Source organism: Polyodon spathula, chromosome 12, assembly GCF_017654505.1.
Source record: "Polyodon spathula isolate WHYD16114869_AA chromosome 12, ASM1765450v1, whole genome shotgun sequence".
Classification (NCBI taxonomy): Eukaryota; Metazoa; Chordata; class Actinopteri; order Acipenseriformes; family Polyodontidae; genus Polyodon; species Polyodon spathula.
The window spans coordinates 31,032,140-31,048,395 of record NC_054545.1 but is presented as its reverse complement, the minus strand read 5'-3'; positions in this window follow the sequence as shown (position 1 = coordinate 31,048,395).

Sequence of the window (16,256 nt, the reverse complement as noted above, 5' to 3'; positions counted from 1 at the left end):
GTGGGGGCGAGGCATCCTTTCAGGAAGCAGAGCTACATGAGCGCATGGTGTGAGCAGAGGGTAAGATAAATTTCATTTTTTATGATATTTATATAGAGATATCTTAATAATCTCTCTAAAGAAACATATTTGATAGGTTTTGGACATATTTTGTCTTTTTATATATTCTAAAAATGTAGTTTTCTTTTCGTTGCGTCAGGGCAATGTTGTGCAGTTAGGCTCCTTTTCAGGGCAATATCATGCTAAATGGAGGACGTGTGATTTGTTGTACAATGGTGGATTTGGTCAATGTTTTTGCCAACATATCCAGAGATATTCACAGGCAATGGACACAGGGACATTTTATGGGCAAAAGGAGCCTTATAGGGCAGTTAGGGTCATACCTTCTGATAGTTAGGACAGTAAGCTTGAGGGCAGTGACAGCGAGGAAGAATGGATCCCAGAATCAGGTATGAGAAGCAATGAAATACTACTCTCTATCAAACTTATATACAGCCGAGCTAAGAAGATCTGGCCATGGGTCTTTTCAAGAGAAAATAGCCTGTGCTGGACATGTCAATTTCCATGCAGTAAAGTGGTATGACAATCGCTCACTGAGGTCGAGAGATGGGACCGAAGCAGAAAGATGGTCTGCCAAGTCCCCTGTCCTGCTGTGGTGAGAGTCTACAATCAGCACATGGGAGGAGTTGACCTGCTTGACTCGCTCATTGCACTCTACCGCACAAAGATCAGATCCAAAAAGTGGTATCATCGCATGGTGTTCCACTTCCTGGACATGACAGTGGTGACTTCCTGGCTGCTCTACAGGATTGTGATGCCAACGATATGTCAAAAGAAGAACAAATGAGGCTGTACTACTTCACATCTTACATCGCACAGAGCCTCTGCAAATGTGGAAAAAATCTGGAGTGGAAGAGAGGCCGTCCCAGTGGTGGGATTTCCAGTGAATATGAGGAGAAGTGGAGGAAGCAGGGACCCACCACTCTAATCCCATTCCCAGATCACGAGTGAAAAAAGGGGAGATGCAGGACACCAGGATGCAAGGGCACTCCAAAAGTCAAGTGCAGGAAATGTGATGTCCACCTCAGCTTCACAGCTACCAGCAACTGCTTCCTGACATTTCACACAGAATGAGAGATTCAGAGAATAGAGGAAGAGATTCATCAAATGGAGAAAAAAGGCAAACAGTGAACTGATTTTTTTTTTTTTTATCTTGGTAATTGATACAGTACACAATACAAATGTTCTGAAGAAATTTTATTATGAAAAGAGTGCTTGTTTCTATTATACTTCACTAAATAAATGATCTGAAAATATCTGATTTTGATTGGCGTTTTGGTACCCTTAAGGCACAATGTTGCCCAGAGGCAACCAAAACATTTCTGGAGTTTGGGGAGGTTGAAAGTGAAAAGTATAATGATTAATACATTATCAGAGCGACCCAATTTTTTTTTTTATGGAAAACAAAAATGTGTGCATTAGAGGGTTAAGTGACAGTGTTCGCACGACCCCTGTCACCCAATTCCTCTTGTCACAGAAGAAGCATTGCATGTTTAAAATTATGTTTTTGTTACATCCTCATGGGAATCCTTTCACTTCCAAAATTTAAAATTTTCTTCAAAAAACAAATGTGTCCAGGCTGCTTAATGGCAGCACTTCTATAAAACAGGGTGGCACTTCCACATTATGCTGAACAGATGAACAGGGTTATGTTTCCTTCAAATGCATCTGATTCTTGCTGGTAATATCATTGGGCCACAGACACCTTTGATAGATTTCTTTAGATGCCTATATAGAAATATATTTAATATAAAAAAAAAATTCCAGAACATGTTACCATGAAGGCTCTGTTGCATTATACAGGAACGTAAAGTCTGGTCAGATTTCAGCTGTGGTAACTTGGAAAGAGGAACTAAACAGAGGAAACTGGTGAGTATAACATTTCAATTTTTCAATTTTAAACCAGGAAAACTACAGAGAGGTCCTGCAGTAAGCTATAACCCCAAGGGTTTAGCAGGAGAAAGTTTCCCTGCATACTACACTTCTGCCAGTGCTATCTAAGTACCGGTACTGTTGTCAGTCTAAAGGTGGAGGCTGGATGTGCATCGGCCATTCGCAAGATTGCTTTGGCGGCACAAACAGAAAGCGTTTTCCCTCCTGTTCCCACCCACACCGTTTTGCCAGTTTCATTCTGTCTATCAGGACCTGGAACCAAGAGAAATGTTCGATGCAGTGCTGAGAGAGCTAACGAGTGAACCAGTAGTTCTGTTTACCTTCAGGACACTTTTGAAAATATGACTTGACATCTCAAAGAGCTTTGTCCAGGTTAAACAAATAAGGAGGCTGAGCAGCACTTATTGTATATATTAAACTGTACCTGCCCTGCAGTTGTGTGTATATACGCTGAGATGTACCTGTCAACTCCCACACATAATAAATCAGGATAATTTATTTTTTATAATCCCCATTTTGTGTGGCTGACAGTTCAGACTTGTAGCCACAAATTCTGTCTTGGTATTTCCCCCCTTCCTATGCATTTCCTTTGAGATGGAGTGATCCGGCACACTGGATCAGCGTTGCCTAACTTTTTTGACTAAAGAAGCCATGCCATGACAACCAGTGTGCTCTTAAAAGAAAAAAAAAAAAAACGAAAAATGGCAAACACAACCTAAATAAAATGTAAACTTTGAGGACAGATTCTGCTTTAAGATACTGTTACATTTGATTTGTATATGTCGACTGTAGTTTTCCGCTAAAGACGACCAATTTCCCTTGCATTCCTTTTGAACTCCTTAACAGCCTTAATTGAGATACTCTACCTCTAAATCAAAAGAGCCACATGCACGATTAAAGAGTCATCTGTTGGGCAACCCTGGCCTGTATCCAAGTTGTGCACAAAGCTGCTGTTCTGACAGGTCTTGGATACACTACATTTGTACCGCAGAGACTAGGGGTTGGTCTGGACGGTTGTGTAGGGGGATGCTCAGCACAGAAGGTATTATGTAAGAGTGGACTGTATTATTTGAATGTCTTACTTTGCATGACAAAGAATACAAACTCTGTTTGGGGGGGGGGGGGGGGGGGGTAGTTCAAGGCAGTCTATGTACAAATCCTCCTCAATGTGTGCCAACTTTTATTTGGATGTTTGAACATTTCTTTTTACACTTTAAAATTGACTCAAGGGAGCTGAGTGTGTTCAAGGCTTTTTTAAGTAAATATTTTTTCGGATGAACCTTTTAAAAGTATAAAGTACTCAAAGAGCAAAGCGTTTCTTCATCATGTGTGCCCAACAAGCATGAGCCAATAAAAATGTGAAAAAAGCAATTGCCTAACACAGTGAACAAATATATTTTGTCTTTCAGATAGACAGATTTTATTATGGGCATACCCTTCCATTAAATATGGTTTGCTTTGTCGAGGGACATGTCCCAAGCATATTGACACTTCTGTCTCCCTGGTCTAGCCTGGGGAGGGATGGTCTGGAATTTTGAAATGCTTACAAACAGCCCGTAGGTTGTAATCCTTATAGAGCATCACTGAAATAAATTATTTTGCCTATAGACGCTGCTGTTGTTGCACCCTTTAAAAAGACAAAGAGGTGTTACCAATTACTGCATTTGTTGTATCTGCGACAGAATAATCATGTTACTTTTTCCTAAAATAAATAAAGGTTCTCCAAGGCAATTCCTAACTATGAAATGGTAATACATCTTTTTATTTCTATTCAAGTCCCAAATGGTGGCCCATCGTAGATTGTAATTGAGTGTCGATGCAGTACTGTAGGCATCTAGTGTTACAGAAATGATAACGGACTCAACCACATTGTTCCAGTCTCCTGAAATAGCAGCAGACTGGTTGTTCTCCAGTCAGTGACCCTTGACTGGTATTAAGTGCACTGATGTTGATTGATATGTCTTTCCCAACTAGTGACCAGGCGCTTGAACATGCTGGTTAAAGATTAGCTGTGGGCAAAAAGCAGAACAGTGCATCTGACAATCGTGGTTGGGTTTCCTTTGATCTGTATGCTATATGAAGGCAGTCATCCCATACTACTGTCTTTCTCACAGGCAGGTAGGAAATATACAGTTACAAACCTATGCAAGACTGTAACCTTTTCAGATTATGTTAAACATTAGCTGCAAATCCACAGGAGTTCCAGCAAATACAGCTGTCATAATAATAATAATAATAATAATAATAATAATAATAATAATAGCAACAACAACAACAACAACAACAACAATAATAATAATAATAATAATAATAATAAATAATAATAACAACAACAACAACAACATAATAATAATAATAATAATAATAATAATAATAATAATAATAATAATAATAATAATAATAATAATAATAACACAATTTAGCATTCTGGGGTTTCACTTTCTCTCTGTGCTCAATAATCTCTTATATGACACCCTGTGGAAAGAAAACTGTTCCCTGAGAAATGTAATGAAACACCAGTAGGATGAAAAAGTAAGGTGTGTCACTTTTCATATGAATGGAATTCCTTCTGTATTTGCATAAACTGAAAAACATGATAAAGTAAACTTGGCATAGTTCTGTTTCTGTGTACCGCTACCAAAAGGTCATTATGTTTTGCAAATAAATTTCCTTGTATGGTTCATTGAACCCTGTTCACCCAGTGAAGGGACTAAACTGTTTAACTGTGTTTGTGTGTGTGTGTGTGTTAGTGGCTGATAAAGAGACCACTTTGTTCAGGTGATCAGGTGACCATTAATTCATACCTTTAAATGTATTGTTTCAGTGAATCTTGCAAGGTACATTCAAGACAGTGAAATAAGCTTAATAAAAAAAAAAAAAAAAGCTTTAGATAGTCATTACTTGTGCCCTGCTTAGGACCATAATATCAAAGCTGTGTCATTTATGTTAAGTACCTCTTCCAAACAAAAATGAACAAAAAACAGCCCTTACAAAACATTCCTTAGTACAGTCATTAAAGTGTTGTGAATAGATTGCAATAATACAAAATCACGCTTTAAAAAAACGTGTGCTGCCTACATATGTTTTTGACTATAATGCCCAGTCCTTCATGTCTAGAGATGAATCTTTCTAAGAAGTCTATATAAAGTGAATCTGTAAGAAAACAAAGTCTGTCACGTTGACAGTCACTACACATACTGTATTCATAATAAACATGTCTGTTTGGACTGTGATTCTCACAGACAAACAACAATTTAAATTGATTTGGTTCTTCTCTTTTTCATGAGCCGGTCTAGACTGGGCGGCAGTGAAGAATCGGCTCCCTGGTTTTGCGTCTGCTCTGATTCCTGCTGCTTTCAGACAGTTTTACATTCTGGCCTGGAATCCCCCCTTTCTTTTCTCGTAGATTTGGCCGACAGTCAAATGCTGGCCAGATGGCAGCAGGAAAAAAAAAAAGCCATGTGATGAGCTGTAATTTCACTCTCTCATGAAGTCTCTGATCATTCAGTAGCTCACATATTAATTTAATTATATTATATTTTTTATTTTCACCTATAGATAGCTTTATAATCAATAGTCCTGTAGCAAAGCAATATGTACATGCATGTGTATGATCACATGTGACCCACTGTTTCTGGTACTTGTCTTGATTCCTGGAGAGCAAGTGTCCATTACGGTATGTGGGATGTGAAGGAGCTTCGGAATATTGACGTGCTTAACCCTTTCCTCCACAAAACACTTAGAAATAACAATTGTTATCACTGTTATGAAAATTAAAATGGAGAGCCAAAAATAAATGAATGACAATTCAAATTTTCATTTCAGCTTAAGCCTATAATTCAAGTGGTGTATATATGTATTTAAAAAATGACGTACATTTGTCTTTTTCTGGCTACTTAATATTGATCATATTGGCAATCGCACTGTGTATATAAATGTTGAAGTAAAAGCACTGTTTTTAAAAGTTAAAAGCAGGGGAATGAAAAAAAAAACATAACGAAACAGATATCTGAGATTGATAATGTAAGCTGGAAAAAAAAACCTGTTGAGCCAGCTGGCTATTTTAATTGATGTAATCTGCAGTGGGGGTATTTATCTTGCCTCACGTATGTGGACATGTCAAAATTATCCACGGTCTGTCATAAAACATATGTTCTATGTATATAAAGCAGACTTACAGTGTCAAGAATGTTAACCCAGTCTGACAACACTTTTTTAAAACTACAGCTGGAGGATGAGCACCATAGTTTCTCACAGTGATGTATTCAATAGAATTGAGAAGATGTAGGCATACCTCCAGCTATGATTCAAGAGTGAACCCTGAAAAGATTGATCCAGGTTCACTCATTGAACATTGGTATGGCAAGGCTGGCAGTAATCCATGCGAGTCGATAAGACTTCAACTTTGTGTCAAAAGAAACTGTATAAGGAAACACATGTAACTAACTGAGCCTGCATGCTCACATGCATGATACACAAGAAATGGAAAACACATTCATGTTTTCACGTGTGATGCATTATTCATGCATCACAACAACTGTGGGAAATGTGTTTGTTGCAGCAGTTTGCACTTTCCCTCTCCATAGTGAATTAGTTTGAGATATTTATAACATTAAGAGCAGTTTTTTGAATTTCATACGTTTCCCAGTTGGGTGGCCGAAAATGTATGATCTGTTGATAAATAAAAGCCTGTTTCACTTAAATGTATGTAAGTCCGCTTTTCTAAAAAATGGTTCCATTGACAAGCTGTTGCCTATACAGTCAGTTCAGCGGTAATTATGAGGAAGGCATTTTGCAAGGACCATCGTTACAGACTTTAGGAACGTCTGGCCTGTACAATTTGAAATGGAGACCCTTGTTGAATGGCTTTGGACATTTCTATATACCATCTTTTGCTTTTGTTGCTTTAGTTGTGTTTAAGAAATTCCCCAGCCTGTAAAACAAGTTATTTTCAGTCATGCATTTTGTCTCACTCAGCTCGGGTCAAAGGGCGTCAACCCACATCCTGTGACCCGGATCAACCCGGGTACGACCCAGGTACATGGTTTCACACTATGCAGGATTGTGGCCCTGGTAGAAGTGCCAGATGTGCCAGTGTGAAAGGGCCTCTAGTTGTACTCCACTGCTAGCCTTTACAATGACATACAGGAAATATGTTACAATGTTACATTTTTTTTAAATGAAAAACAATACAAAGAAAACCATTATTTACCAGTTATATACAGTTATTAGTATGACAGGAACACACTGCTAGGGCCTGTTCTTATTTGTTTACAATCTCCCCCCCCCCCCCTTCCCTCTCTATATATTATTCTAATCTGTAGTTTACAGTTTGTGTGTAGCCTTTCTTTGCTTGGAAAGTAAACTTGATGTTTTCACCCCAGGAAAAATTCTCCAGTCAGTTTTAATACTCACCACAAAGAACAATATTTTAATAAAACCAGAAGAAAGAAAGAAAGAAAGAAAGAAAGAAAGAAAGAAAGAAAGAAAAAGAAAGAAAGAAAGAAAGAAAGAAAGAAAGAAAGAATTGTATTATTTTGCATCTTCATCTGCTATTTTAGTCCTGTGGCTTCACTTTAATTACCAGAGTTCACAACAGAGGAAGTGTTGTCACTTCCTGTGCTCCATGATATCACTGCTGGTTAGTAAGACTGAATGTGTTTCTGTTTTACTGTTGGAAAACAGATGCTATCATCAGTTTGCCATGACTATGTTTAAATAAAAAATAAGTAACTATGTTTAGCATATTTTGTATTTAAAACATATACATACACACATACATATGTTTACACTATATATCAGCACATATTCCATTAGTATTAGAATATGTTGGAATAGAAGCAGGGTTCATTTTGAAGTGGTTTATGCTGGTATGTATGGACTGATAGGCTGTGAGGATCAAAATCCATCTTCCATATATTGTAAAACAAGACAGCAGGTTTTATGGTTCATCCCATTGTTGATGATAACATACACACACACACAAAAAAAAGAAAATAACTTTTTTTGGTCGGCTTCATAATTTTTTTGTGTAATATATTTAATACCAAACAACCATTTTGGTTGTGTTCTAGATTTGGTTATATTCTAAACATGGATTATAAATTACTATACAAATCAACCATATGTTGATTAACTTCTTTCAGTAAGCCATATTTAGACAATTTAATGCTACAGCAAATAGACCTTCGGTAAAAAGGGACAGATTCTGCAGACAGTGTCAGTATATTGAATTATGTGAGTCTATGTAGATGTTTGGAAGACTCTTTTCCAAGTGATTTCACCCTGTGTTTGAGATATTTCAATATATTTTTGTTCATGTTTACCCCTTTCTCAATAGGGATTTACTGTATCACACAGAGCCTCCCCAATATATAAAACACCTGTCTCTAATTGCACAGCAGTGGAGAGCCATCAGAACCTGTTTTAGGGCTGAGTTGTCACCTGTCAGCAGTCCTAATTGTATGCTGTTTCATAGGTTGTCAGTTGTTTTATGCTTGCTGGCAATGTAACACATTGACAAGAAAACGTGGGAAAATGTTACATTTAAAGTGTCAGTAAAATTATCTAGACACAATTTGAAAATACTGGAACATGCCTTTTTGTTTAACCCCTTCTGTAATTGTCTGTTTAAGGTATTTTACTTTATTCATGCTGTCTAGTCTTTTGGGGGTCAAAACTTTTTGTAATACACTTGGTAATCTTTCCTAACCTTGGCCCTGCAGAGTAGAAGACTTGTAGATTATTGTTGTTGATTTTCTGGGGAGGAAACTGTTGATAAGTGAAAAATGATCAGAGGTTAAAATCTGGCTAACGCTTTAGTTTAGTGATCCATTAATAGTGGTTATATACAATCTATAAACAGGTTATTAATTATGCTATGAATAGTCTGTGCTAAAACTGATTTAAAATAATTAATATGCATAACCATTTTAAACAATTCCCAGAATCTGTTTTAGCACAAACTAACTCTCAAGCCATCTGGACATTTTTTGTATGCAGTTAAGAGGAGAGCAGTTTCATTTCAGAAAATGCTAGACTGGTCACAAATTCTAAAAGCGGATGACACGTTAACAAAGACTATTCATTTCCTCTACGGATAAATTCTAGCGATCAAAATCGCTTCGACCTGTAAATAGGAGGAAGCACTTTGTTCCTGTAGAAAGTGCAAGTCCAAGAGCTGAGCTGAGTAGGTTCATGAAGGGATATTAGCAGCTTGCGTTACTTAGTGAGTTGCAAAGCTCAGCAAAGAATGTATCATACTTTTATGAACCTTAAAGAATTGACCATTAATAGATTACAGGTCATCCAGAAATAACAGCTAATCAGTCACAATTACATGTTTACAAATTACCTGCTAAATCCAATTTTTATTGTCATTCCTGCGTTATTGAAATGGCAAGGTAAATCAAATTCTTATGGTCATTCATGAGTTATTAAACCGCCCATATTTATTTCAGATACCTAACCTAAAATATGCATCAAGGGTACTTTGAGACGGTATCCCTGATTAGTATTAAAACATGAGATTTGATCCACTTGAAAGTTGTTATCTCCTGTAGTTGAAGCACCCTGTATTTTTAAAAAAAATTTATTACAGTATCTCCCTATTATAAAGCTCATATATCTCAATGGGACTATCCCTTCTGACCTTGTCAGAGCTGCTATCTGAAAGATATCTCTTCACTGGCACTGTTTACTCCCTATTTTTAAATGTCTAGAATGGTAACTTTCAGTGAGATGCTGAATAACCATGGGGAACCTATTGTACTTATCTACAGTCATTCTTGCAAATGAGCTAGTCTCCATTGCTATATTTTCTCATAGACTTTTTTTAACCTTTTGTTGGCGTGAGATGCACCCAACATGTTTATACCTTTAAGATGCTGCTTCTAGTATTAAATAAAGTACTGTGCAATTTAAACTTCTCCATGTTAGCCTCCAACTTTTCCATGTTTTGTAACACTTTTGACGTGAAATCATTTTTATTTCACTTTCCTTAGAAATGTGTCATCTCTGCAGTGAATTGTGTGATTGTAGTCCTGGGCAAGGTGTTATCTGGGATTAAACTCAACAAAGAAATACAAATTCCAGTTACCACAGCGTTAGGTATTAAGTTTAAGTTTAAGGAATGGTCACATTTACTTGACGAATCAGTTGCATTTGCTTGTTTTATACATATTTTCATTGTGCGTTTAAGGCCTCGGTACGACTTCTAAAACACTCAATGCAGAAGTTAATTGCCATTGATTGGTACTCCCCATGTTTTTTCATTTCAATGTGTTGCTCTATAGATGATCAGAGAGCAAACTTACTGTGAACTGTGCCATTTCCTCTTACCATGTACTGTACAGTTCCTTTTCTGCTGACAAAGGCTAGTTCTAGAGTTCACACTTCCCCTTGATCTCTATACTTCTTCTCTGACATAAATTCAACCCATCCAAAACTAAATTAGTGTGTGGTAGCTTTCTTCCCTTCCTATACACCAACCGCTTCACAGTACTGTATGTTTTCAATTTGGAAATTCAATTTGTCTCAGGAATACAATCTTCATTTTTCTTTCAACTTCTAAATAGTTTTGGAACTATTCTCCATATTGCTTTCAATCTTCAATCCTCTAGATGGTGTTTTGTATTTCCTTTCTTGGATTGCTTCAGTAAACAGCCGCTGAATCACTTCCCTTCATCCTAACTCTCCCTTTCTACATTCTGGAGAGGAAGGAGTGGCCAAGAAGGATGGGAAATAGTATCAACAGAGAGGGATACTAAGGACCTTGGTCTGTCCACAGGGCTGGCTCCCAGCAACAGATTACAACCAGTCCCGGAAGCTTTAACCTCTGTTTAACAAAGGCAGATGGGTCAGTTCCTACAGCGCCAAAGTGATGTGATACTTTTCAGTTCATTTTGATAGCAGCAGTAGCACAGACTCGTTTACAGTTACTGTGTGCGTATATACTGTACGAGCAACAAGCATTTTATACAGCATCATTCAAAAGGTAGTGCAGCCAGGAAATATAAAACCAACTATCAATAAAATAATTACAACTGAGGAGTAGCAGAGTCCAGAACCCCTGTTTAAAACAAGTTCTAAGATAGTCTATAACCAGTGCTTTTAGAATTATCACTTGATTCACATTTAAGACCAATAACTTGTTTAAGTCCATAGCAATGGTGAGGATGTATAACCAGGGTTTTTTAGAGAGAAATAATGGGGTCCAAAGACCCCACAGTAACAATTTGGAACCGCACATTAAATCTGGTCACAATTGACCTCTAAAAAAGTTTTTGTAAATGTTGTTACTACAGGATATAACCCTTGCAAACTATATACAGGCATTTGCTATCGATAGAATGAAGCAGTGGTGTTGAATATTTTGATAAAGGGTTGATTTAGGATATAAAACTTGTATGTACTTTTCACATTTTTTTTGTATTGTGGTCTTTGTTTTGTTTTTGTTTTTTTGTTTTGTTTTTTCTGTGATTGCTATGGGGTGAAATTACCAGACAACCCCACACATACAACCTTTCTGTAATAATCGTTTGATTATAATGCTCTGATTTACCAAGATGAAAATAGAGAGCAACTTACTGCCTCATAACTATGCCTGTCTGTAGGACACTACTTTACTCCTCTTTAAAATTATTGTTTTAATTTAGAAAAACAAATGATATAACAAGCTGCTAAAGTTAGCCCATTAGTCAACATCCTCTATGAGGCTGTAATAATTTCAGCGCATTTTATTTTAGCCTGTGCTTAATTACAAAATTGATTGATGCTTTTGTTGATACCACAAATAATATCATTATTAAGTAGGCTGCTAGTGTGTCACAAGAGTTGGTCATCTCATAGACTTGGAGTTAAGTGCAACGAAATAACCCTTCCCCCTGCCTGTTTGTTTGTTTGTTCTTTAACTCTAAATTCATCCAGTTGGGGTTTCCCCTAGGGTTGATTTTTAAGCCCTGTCCACAATACACATTTAAATGACATTAGTTGCTTTTAAACTGGCTTAATTAAAAGGATTTGAGAACCAGACTCAAGACCACCTCAGGGGGTAGTCTCGAGTCCAGTTTTAAATTTGGTCACATCAGGTAGTGAGGTTTGTCAAAAGTGTGGATGGTGTAATACCGAACAATATTTTTTGTGTATCCTCCAATATCCCAAAATGCTCTTTGATATTTTGGGTGTGTGGACTTTGCAAATACTCAGAATAGGCTCCTCATTTGAGGATTATGTTGTAAAATGGTGGCACATGGAACGATGTGGTCAGATGCCAGGCAGTTCTTAATATCTGAAACAATGAAATTGATGAAGCAGAACTTCAGAGTTCAAAACGGAATGCGCAAAGCCAGAATGTTCATTCTAAGAACTATGTCTTCCTTGAGCATGGGCTCCATATTTGCAGGGTTGTAAACATAAAAAGTGCAAAAAAGTGTGTGTGTGTGTGTGTGTGTGTGTGTGTGTGTGTGTGTGTGTGTGTGTGTGTGTGTGTGTGTGTGTGTGTGTGTGTGTGTTTGATCTTAGTCTAAAAGAAGTCCTTTTCTAAACCACTCTTTTTCTAGTTCATTCAAAACTCTCTGCGGTTTGAATAGCGAAGAGGGACTGTAGGGGAATTCCAGGCTCACACAGCTGCCCAGTGTCTCTGCCGAGCCAATGAAATATTAACAGGAATCGAGTCCAACAGTGCACTGCTGTCCAGAAGTGAATAATCCTGACTCACTGTACTATACAGTACATAGAGGTACATTGTGTGGATGACTCTGTGAAACAGAGAGCCATGCGATTCTTGATATGCTCACTTACAGTTCTGATTTACATTGAGGGGCAGCCATGAGGCTGGTGTTGTTAGGGAAAAGGGTTTCTAGAAAGCTAAAATCCAATTTATTTAACAACAAATAAATACCAAACGTTATTAAATTTAACACAATAAATAAATAAAATTGTATTTAAATAATTTGTAATGAATATCCTCCCAGAGGCTGATGAGCTAATAATACCGACATCAACCTCAGGCGTGTACTTACTTATCCTCTACATATCTTATTCCTTAGCTGAATGGTATTACGTTCATTTTGAACCATGAAGTTAGCATTTCGTGTCCAACACTTGCCTTTCTATTCTGTTCTATATTCACAAGTTTTGTGAATAGGGCCACTAACATTTTTTTTTTTAATTATTATTTACCAAAACGACCAACAACTGTTATAAAGATAACTAATGGTTTAGGACGGTTTATGCAACATTAAATAATTACTTAATCAAAATGTTGTTGCACAAACGTTATGCTCTCCCACATGTTTGTAAACTAATGTATCTGTGGCCAGAGCTAAGGCCTGCAGACCTGGCTTTGTTACGGCCTACTCATGTTTCCCATGAACTTGATCGGTCTGAACTGCCAGCCTGTGGTCCAGACCCCTCCCCCTGTCACACTGTGTACAGGGACAGGGGATGGTGGTGTGCAGCCTGCTATTTTTAGCCCTTTTTCCTCTCCATTCTCCAGCACACAATGAAGGGTGATGTGCTTTATAGGTCTTGCCTTTCACTGCCCACCTCTTCAGTGGTCAGTGGTTCTATTTTAATCACTTTTCTGTGCTATTCTTTAGGGTGTACAGAGCAAGGTGCTTAACGCTGTGCTCTTTTTGCATTGCAGATGGCTGATGTAGCCCAGCCTTTCACATAGTCTTTCTTGTTTAATAGCCACCACCATCCCCCCACAGTTACCGGAAGCGCATTCCTAATTTAGAAACTTTCCGGCTGCTTTCACTCTTACTTATTTGTTACTTTGGTTTTTCCTACAGATCTTAAAAATACTGATTTAACACACTTGTCTTTCCACACAACAGTAATACAGTTACATTAATCTTAAAAGTCTCCTGGATGTCTAACAGCAAGGTTTGTACAGACTAATGTTGGTAAGCATAAGATACAGTACTTTGTACCAGTAACCACTGTATAGCACTGGGAGATTACACTGAATGTATAGGAAATCGACTGTTTCAGTAGCAAATGTTTAAGATCTTGTTTGAACTGTCTCTGTACAAAAACTTTTTCAGTGGAGGATGATTCTTCAAAGTGGAGGAGGTTAATTGAACACCATTGAGAGGCTTTCAGTACTGTAAAGCACTGCAGAGCAATTTTACAAAGGTGACTGTTTTTACCATATATATTGTCACTAGCTTGGAAAAGGCTTTGATTATCCTTGTTTGGTTAGATGTTTGCAGTACATCGGTGTCAGTATATTCATTTACTTTGGGACTCAAAGCAGTTTTGCTTGTTTTGTTTAGTTTTTACAGCTAATGCAAATGAGTGTGTGCAATTCGTAGTAGTGGAGACAATACTCTTTCCTTCTAATAGACACATTTTCCAAATCCTAAAAATAGCCACTGTGATACAACTTCTGGCAAATGGCCAATTACCCAACCCTTTAGTCATCCCACTTTGTTTTTTCAGATTCATAAAAAGTATATTCATAAAAAGTATATTCAGATTCATAAAAGTATATAAAATAACCCTTGATAATATTAGGTGACAAGGGTATCCTGGTTTTAAAATCATTACACAAAACACATCAGAAAGTTTTGGTTTAAATGGTGTGATATTAGCCTGTGTCTGGCTTAAGTGATGACTTAATGAGCACCTTTAATGAAGCTTAACCTTTTAAAAACTGAAACATTCTGTTTTCAATATTCCACAGTCTCCCCTTCAAACTAGTGTAACTAATCTTTAAACTGCACCATGTGAAAGGTAGATACAGTAGCCTTTGCAGTTCAATGGCATTTCAACACATCATATCACTTAAGTTTATGAATCCATTAGAGGTGATTATATATTTGAAACATGCAATAATGTATTCATATAACATGCTGTAGCAAAAACCATTTCAAATGTGTTCCCACAATACATTTGCAGGGTCACTGTCACTCATCCCTTTTGAGCATTCAGTTTACAAAGTGAATTTATCAACGAGGAAGGAAGGAAGGAAGGAAGGGGTTAATCTGAATGCTACCCTTCTCTTTCATGCAAGGAGTAGATGAGGGACCAAGGGTTTGTTCTGAACGTAGGCTCTTCAACATGGGAATTGATGTTCTTGCAATTACCAGTGCCAAGTGGCACTCTGAAACATTTTTTAAAAGCTCTAGCCTTATTTTCCTTAAAATGGTTCACGGCAGAGCTTTCTCCTGCTGTAATTTGTATTTCACAGAACATTAGGAGAAACACTGTTAGCTTCATTATTACAAATAATTGTGTAGCATATTGATTACACTTTTAGCTCTTTTTTCTGTGATGTTATAATTTTGTTACAAGAGGGAAAGTGGAACCATTTTCTTAAAATGTCGGGTTTTTTTTTTTTGTTATTCCCAGTATAGAAAACTTTCAAATGCAATTATAGGTGGGACTTACACAGGATGTGTCTGGGAGATGTTTTGCCTGTTGTTAAATTGTTAAAGTTTCAAAGGCTGTTTTGACCTGGCTTCAGCTTTAGTTCAGTACCAGTTTTAAACAACTACTGTATCTACAGTGCCTCTCTATCTCTAGTGCTTAACTGCAGTGTTTGTTTTCATGGTAGTCCAAGTACTGTACATTACACACACACACAGAATATACACACCCACGCACATGAAATATAAAACTGTTATAAAAGTTTACTATAGTAAAAGTATAGCAAAGTGTTATAAAGCATTGTGAACGCAGGGTAAAGCATAGGTAAGCATGGTACCGTTTCATGGTGAACAGTGAGGTAACTATGGTAAGTGCAAAATTATTTGATGGAAATTCATGGTATCATAATGACACCCTTTTCATACCATTTTGGCGGTTTTATGTCACCCATTTGAAAACATTCCCTTGTCTGCGAACGCTATATTTTTAAATAACGAAAAATATATTGTATATATATAAACGATATATTATATATATATATATATATATATATATATATGATATATATATATATATCAGCAAGTCATTGGTTAGTTCTTACATGAGGAGTTTATCTTTGTGTTTTCATGTATTTGTTATGTGCTGGCCAGCCTATTAGAACATAAGCGAGTTGTGAACCACGATACCCAATTTAACTATTTAATAACTACCACTTACAGACAATGTCTATTTTTAGAGACTCTGTGCCTAAAAAAATATCTTTCTTTTCTATTTCTGTGTCTCTGTTATCCTGTTATTTGTATTTCTCTCTGCTGATAAATGCAGTCGAGTTGGTTTTGAAGTGTGTGGAAACTGTGACAAAAGATGTTTTGCAGCGAATGCTTCCTGTGTCAGAGTGTTTCGAGAAACCACAGCCACTAGAGCTG